The following is a 7610-nucleotide window of genomic DNA, read 5'->3' as shown; positions in this document are numbered from 1 at the left end:
TTGTTGTTGTTGTTGAGTGCCGTCAAGTCAAATTTGACCCATAGCGACCCTGTATAGGGTTTCCAAGGAGCAGCTGGTGAGCTTGAACCACCGACCTTGCAATTCAAACAACTTTGCAGTCTGACACATTAGCCCGCAGTGCTACACCAAGACTCCTAGTATATTCTTAGGAGAGGTCAAAGGCAACAGAAGGAAGTGAATAGATCAGGCCTGAGCTGATGTCTGACTTAGACAGGTCAAGGTGACTCCCTTGACTCATTGAAGTCCAAGGCTCTTCTTCCACCAGCAACAATTTTCCAGTCTTAAAGATTCAGGTCTAAGAGTTCCACAGTTCTCATTTTTTTATGTATTCCTCCCTAATAAGCATGTTTATAGAAGTCCCTGGGTGGCACAAATGGTTGTTGAAGTGTCAAATGGGGAAGATATGCCTGGTGATCTGCTTCTGAAAGGTCCTGTGGATCAATTCTACTCTATACACATGGGGTTGCCAGGAGTTGGAACTAAACAGAAACCAGGTTTACAATTCTCTGGAGGCATTGTCCCTCCTTTCCTTCAATTTAGCTTGAACTGCTCTCTGAGAAGATTGGCCCACCTCTGAGTGAGCCCACTCTTTCTAACTGTGGTGAGAAGCAGGTGTCCTTAGCTGTGGCCAGACAGCCAGATCTGCACTTCTGAGATCATCTATCTGAACAGCTGCTCACTTCCCATGACTTATTTCCCAAGTCATGCCTAGCAAAAGAAAGAAAGATGAAAATAATACCATGGGCCCTCAATTCCTTCCAAGTGTAGGTGGACATGGATCTACTAGTGAGGGCAAGTGTTGTGGGGAGCTGGTACCTCCGGACAGCTGGGACCTAAGAGAGAGTGAAAAGACAGAATCTCCTTGGTTTTTTAGTGTCTAGGCAAAGGGCCTAGCAATACCTGAGCTTTTACCAGAAGCAAGTGTATGTGAATCTGTGGTTCATATGAGAAAGCTTTCCCTTCTCCAGGAAACATAAGGAATAGCAGTTCAAGAAGGTAGACCAACCTGCATTGTTGTTGTTGTGTTGTTATGACATGCCTTCAAGTCAGTTCTGACTCAAAACGAATCTGTATAGGGTTTACAAGACTTATAAATCTTTGCAGAAGCAGAAAGCCTCATCTTTCTCCTGAGGAGCAGCTAGTGGGCTCAGACTGCCAACCTTGTGGTTAGCAGGCTAGTACTTATTCCTACAGAGCCACAGCACTCTGAAGTCTCATACAGGATAAAGAAAACAACAGGGTCTTAGAAGATCTTCCCTAAACATCCTCCCCCTCCTCTCACCCTCCCTACAAAAATCAAACTAGACTATGAATATTATGTTACAATTTAACCAATTTTGAACAAATCTATATTAAAAAATCCCAGACCATACCTCATTTCTTTCCTCCCTCCATTTAATAAAATTGATACTTAACCATTTACTAAGTAAACATTTATTCAAGACCCTGAATGTTTGATATGCCAGGCACTGTCCTATCCACTAAGCATCACTCAGTAAATAGTCTATAATGTTCCGTGCTATAAGACACTGTACTATGCAGTAAATAGTCTGCTTAGCACAGCACTTTTTATCCTTATGATACTGACCAAAACTTCCAACTGTTATAAGGCCTGAATCTCTTCAAAGTTTTAGAGAAAGGCAGCAGGATTCCCTGTCATCTTTATGCTCAATGGTGGAAATCCTAATTCTAATTAAAAAGTAATCAAATGATCTCTATGTATGCAACCTTAAGAATTAAATTTATATCAGTGTTTAAAACAATGTTGTTAGTTGCCATCAAATGATCCCATATGTGCAGAGTAGAACTTCTTCTTAGGATTTCTAAGACTGGCTTTTTGGAAGCAGATAGCCAACTCTGTCTTCCGAGGTGCCTCTGGGTAGGTTTGAGTCATCAACCTTTTTGCTAGCATTGAGCACTTAAATTTTTCTTTTAAACTTTTTACTGTGAATTGAGTGAAGGTTTATAGAACAGATCATCAGTCCCACATTCAACAAATTATACACTTGTGCCATTATAATGATTGCAGTCCACTTCATGTACCATCAGTTAACAGTGGTGGTGGTTATGTGCGTGGAGATGGTTCTGACTCATAGTGACCCTGTTATAGAGTTTCTGAGGCTGAAAATCTTTACAGGAGCAGAAAGCCTCATGTTTCTCCTGCAGAACCACTGGCAGTTTCAAACTGCTGCCCGTAAGATTAGCAGCCCGACTCGTAACCACTATGCTACCAGAGTTCCCTATCAGTTAACAGTACTTACCTCTGTGCGTGGAGATGGTTCTGACTCATAGTGACCCTGTACAGGGTTTCCGAGGCTATAAACCTTTACGGGAGCAGAAAGCCTCATTTTTCTCTCGTGGAACAGCTGGTAGTTTCGAACTGCTGACCTTGTGGTTCACAGCCCGATTCTCTAGTCACTTTATTTTTACCCTCCCCGACACCTACCCACTCTGTAACCATCATGTTGTTGTTAAGTGCTGTCGAGTCAGTTCAGACTCACAGCGACCCTGTACAGGGTTTCTGAGGAGCAACAGGTAGGTTTGAACTGCCGGCCTTGTGGTTTGCAGTCCAGTGCTGATCCTACAATGCCACATCTTCAGAGAATGTTTCATTTAGAAAGAAAATCTTTTCATAACTTTTTACAATGATCGCATGCAATATTTGTCCTTTTGTAATTGACTAGTTTTCATTCAGCATAATGTCCTCCAGGTTCATTCATGTTGTGAGGTTTTCTGCAGATTCTTCATTATTGTAAAATGTTGTATAATATTCCATTGTATGTACCAGAGTTTTCTGTTGATGGGCATTTTGGTTGTCTCCATACTTTTGCTATTGTGAATAGTGCTACAATGAACTTGGGTGTGCATATATCTAGTCGTGCTGCTGCTCTTAGTTTTTGAGGATATACACCAAGTAGAGGGATTTCTGGTCATATGGTATTTCTGTTTCCAACATTTTGAGAAAGTGCCATATGGTTTTCCATAGTGGTTTGAGCTCTTAATCATTTGCACTTAGAGAAGGGCAAGCCGGACAAATCAAAGGCAGTGAGAAAGATAGTGACTGGTATTTCACTTAGTACTTTTAAACCTCAACATGTCAGCCATCAACATCTCAAACTTCCCTTAAACTATGGTAAAATCTGGTTTAGAGGAGATAGAACCGGGTCTGTGGCAGCCATCTCCGCCCCACCCATTCCAACACATAGGTCCTGACCTCCTGGCAGCAAGCAGCTCTGTCCTCCCCTGTGTTCTTCCTGCAGCCAAAGACAGCTCTCAGGAACTTTGCCAAGAGTGCTCCCCACTGATCTGGCTCTTGTGGTGTTTGCTGTGTTGTGGAGATGCATTCTTTAGCTCTTGGATACCCACCCGCAACTATACTTTGGTATTGTTTTTATAGGTTGTTCTTTCCTTGTGGTTTCTGAGAAGTAGGTCAAGCAGGTAGTTAACCTGCTTTAAAGGAGAAGTGCCAGAGGTTCAAATCACCAGGCCTAGAGTCAGGAATCCTGAGTTCTATTTCTGGCTTCACAGTTCATCAGCTACATGACAATCCTTTGCAGCTCATTCTCCCCTCTGATTCTCCCTTGATTCTTCTTTAAGTCTCATGAATTCCCCCCACCCCCACTAAAGCTGTATTCCCAGGGGCTGTCATCTTCTTTCTTATTCCCTCCCCCAGGAAGGCTCTTTAAAGCTGGTGACCACTCAAAGCTGGTGCCTGGAGCAAGTACTAGTGCTGTTGCTGCGGCTACACAGGGAATTAAAGGCTATTGCTCAGACACAGGTAAGTGAATGGCTCTGTGTGAGGTTAAAAAATTGAGGTGATAGACTCCTGAAACTAAAAACAGACCCTGGAAATATGACTTGGGTACTAAAGCCCCAATTCTATCAAGAGTTCCTAGGATTTATGTGATGGATATAGGCTGCCTCCCACTTCTAAATTCCACTTTCTCAGTGTATTCGTTTCCTTGGACAGCCATTGAAAAAAACAAAAAACACAACTTTGGTGGTTTAAAACAGCAAAAAATTATTCTCTCACAGTTCTGAAGGCTTGTTTTGTTGTTAGGTGCCACTGAGTCGGTTCTAACTCATAGCAGAGTGAAATTTGCACAATGGAATGAAACATTGCCTTGTCCGGCACCATTCTCACAATTGTTCCACTTGAGCCCATTACTGCTGCCACATTGCCAATCCATCTCATTGAGGGTCTTCCTCTTTTTCTCTGACCCTCCACTTTACCAAGTATGATATCCTTCTGCAGGGACTGGTCCCTCCTAATAATACATCCCAAGTATGAGAGACAAAGTCTAGATATCCTGGCTTCTATGAACACTCTGGCTGTACTTCTTCCACCACAGATGTGCTTGTTCTTCTGGAAGCCCATGGTACTTTCTATGTTCTTCTCAAAAACCATAACTCAAATGTATCAATCCTTCTTTGGTCTTCCTTATTCACTGTCCAACTTTCACATGCATCTGAGATGATTGAAAATATCATGGTGTGGGTCAAGTGTACCTTAGTCCTCAAACTGACATCTCTGCTCTTGAACATTTTAAAGAGGTTTGGTGCAGCAAATTTGTCTAACACAATAGATTGTTTGATTTATTGACTGCTCCTTCCATGAGCTTTGATTGTGGATCCAAGCAAAATGAAGTCTTTGACAACTTCAATCTTTTTTCCATTTATCATGATGTTATTTATTGAGTCCAGTTATAAGGATTTTGGTTTCTTTATAGTGAGGTGCAACCCAAACTAATGGCTGTGGTCTTTGATCTTCCTCAGTAAGTATTTTAAGTCTTCTAACTTTTCAGCAAGCAAAATTGTATCGTCTGCATATTGCAGGTTGTTAATGACTCTTCCTCCAATCCTGATACTACATTCTTCATATAGTTCAGTTTCTTGGATTATTTGCTCAGTATACAGCAAAACACAACTCTGATAGCACATCTTTCCTGACTTTAAACCATTTATTTTCCCCTTGCTCTGTTCAAATGACTGCCTCTTAGTCTACATACAGATTCCTCATGAGCGCAATTAAATGTTCTGGAATAATCATTTTTTAAAATGTTATCCATGGTTTGTTATGATACACACAGCTGAATGCTTTTGGCTATTCAATAAAGCACAAGTAAACATCTTTCTGGTATTCTCTGCTTTTGACCAAGATCATCTGATGTTAGCAACAATATCCCTTGTCACAGGTCCACATAGTTTTCCTAAACAGCTGATTTCTGCTTGGTGTCTTTTCAAGGGCACACTGTTCTGGAGATTGGGACCTTTAGGTTCTATTCTTCTATCCTTAGCACTGAGCCAGTAGACTGTGTTCCCCTTGAATCTCAGTTTCATTGCACTATTATTTAGACTCCTACAACACTATTTCCTATATCAGTTTTATCCCTATATATTTACTATACTTCAGAGAAGCAGGGAATGGACTAGATTCCGCCACCATTGAGTTTGTGAGGCCCAGAGGACAATGATGAAATCATCCAACAGTATTATTAATATTACATGCAAGTAAAATTTTGCTGAAGATAATTTAAAAATGGTTGCAGCCATATATTGGCAGAAATTCAATCTGGATTCAGATGAGGATGTGAAACAAAGGATATCATTGCTGATGTCAAATGGATCTTGGCTGAAAGCAGAGTACACTGAAAGACACTGTACTTTACTGACTATGCAAAGGTGTTCAACTACGTGGACAACAAACCATGGACAGCATTTCAAAAAACTGGTTGTTCCAGAACACTTAATTGTGCTGATGAGGTACCTGTACATAGACCAAGAGACAGTTGTTCGAACAGAGCAAGAAGACACTGAATGGTTTAAAATCATCAACAAGGTGTGTACCAAAGGAAAAAAAACGTTGTTTGAATAGAGCAAGAAGACACTGCATGGATTAAAATCATTAAAAAGTTGTGCACCAAAAGAAAATCAAAGGAAAGATGTGCACCAGGGTTGTATTCTTCTACCATACTTATTCGATCTGTATACTGAGCAAATAATCTGATAAAATGGATTATTTGAAGAAGAACATGACATCAGGATTGGAGGAAGACTCATTAATAACCTGCAATATGCAGATGATACAACCTTGCCTATTGGAAGTGAAAAGGGCTTCAAATCCTTACTGACCAAGATCAGAGTATATAGTCTGGAGTCCTGGTGTGGAGCTACAGGCTAATGCATTGATTCCTAAGGTCAGTTTGAACTGCAAGGTTAGCAGTTCAAACTCACTAGCTGCTTGTTGGAAACCCTTTATAGGGTTGCTGTGAGTCGGAATAGAATCAAAAGCACTTAACAACAACAACAACAACACTTGTTGTACCTAAATGTAAAGAAAACAAAAATCCTCACCATTGGACCAATAAATAACAACATGATAAACAGAGAAAAAATTAAAGTTGTCAAAGTCTTCATTTGCTTGGATCTACAATCAAAACTCATGGAAGGAGCAGTCAAGAAATCAAGTGACTTATTTTATTAGGCAAATATGTTGCACAAGACCTCTTTAAAGAGCAAAGATGCCACTTTGAGGACTAATAACTTCTGGTGTGGCACTGAAGGATCAGCAATGGACTGTGAGCAATAAGGTCAGCAGTTCAAACCCACCAGTGGCTCCTCAGAGACCCTATATGATAGGGTTGCTATGAATCAGAATCGACTCATCGGCACTTAGTAACAACAACAACAACAAGTCAAGCCATAGTATTTTCAGTCACTTAATACGCATGTGGAAGTTGGACAATGACTAAGGAAGAATTGATGTATTTGAATTATGTTGTTGGCAAAGAATCTTAAAAGTACCAGGGACTGCCAGAAGAACAAACAAATCTGTGTTGGAAGAAGTACAGCTAGAATACTTCTTGGATGGAAAGACTTTGTTTCTAATACTTTGGACATGCTATTAGAAGGGACCAGTCCCTGGAGAAGAACATCATGCTTGGAAAAGTGGAGGGTCGGTGAAAAAGAGGAAGACCTTTAACAAGATGGATTGACACAGAGACAATAGGCTCAAACATAGCAACAATTGTGAGAATATCACAGGCAATGTTTCATTCTAGTGTACACAGGGTCACTACGACTCAGAACAGACTTGATGACACCTAACAGCAACAACACAGAGGATAATGTTGACTGCTGAGCCACTGGAAGTGCTGAGACTAGGAGTCTTTTCTCATAGCTCTTGTTAGCAATATGGTGGATTAGAGAAGCTCCTTCTTGGAAGAGCTGCCAATTAGAGCCTCAGCCATCTTGCCAAAGCATCATGCCAAAGGGTGCAGGTTGGCCAGAAGGTGCCCTCATCCCTGTACCTTTAGGTGCCACATACCAGTGAGATCTATTTGGGGGGGGGGCAGAATTAGAGGTAAGGGAAAGACTACTCCAATATGGGGATCCAAGCACACTCTCCAAAGGAGAAAGCTGACTATGTATGCCAGATAAATTTGAATTTCAAAATAAACATTGTATAGTTTTTTGTTGTTGTTGTTTGTTGTTGTCAGGTGCCATCGAGTTGGAACTGACTCATAGCGACCCCATGCACAGCACAACGAAACAATGTCTGATCCTGGGCCAACCTCACTACTGCCTCC

The sequence above is a fragment of the Chrysochloris asiatica genome, unplaced genomic scaffold (assembly GCF_000296735.1).
Source record: "Chrysochloris asiatica unplaced genomic scaffold, ChrAsi1.0 scaffold00016, whole genome shotgun sequence".
Lineage (NCBI taxonomy): Eukaryota > Metazoa > Chordata > Mammalia > Afrosoricida > Chrysochloridae > Chrysochloris > Chrysochloris asiatica.
Note: the sequence above shows the minus strand (reverse complement) of the source record.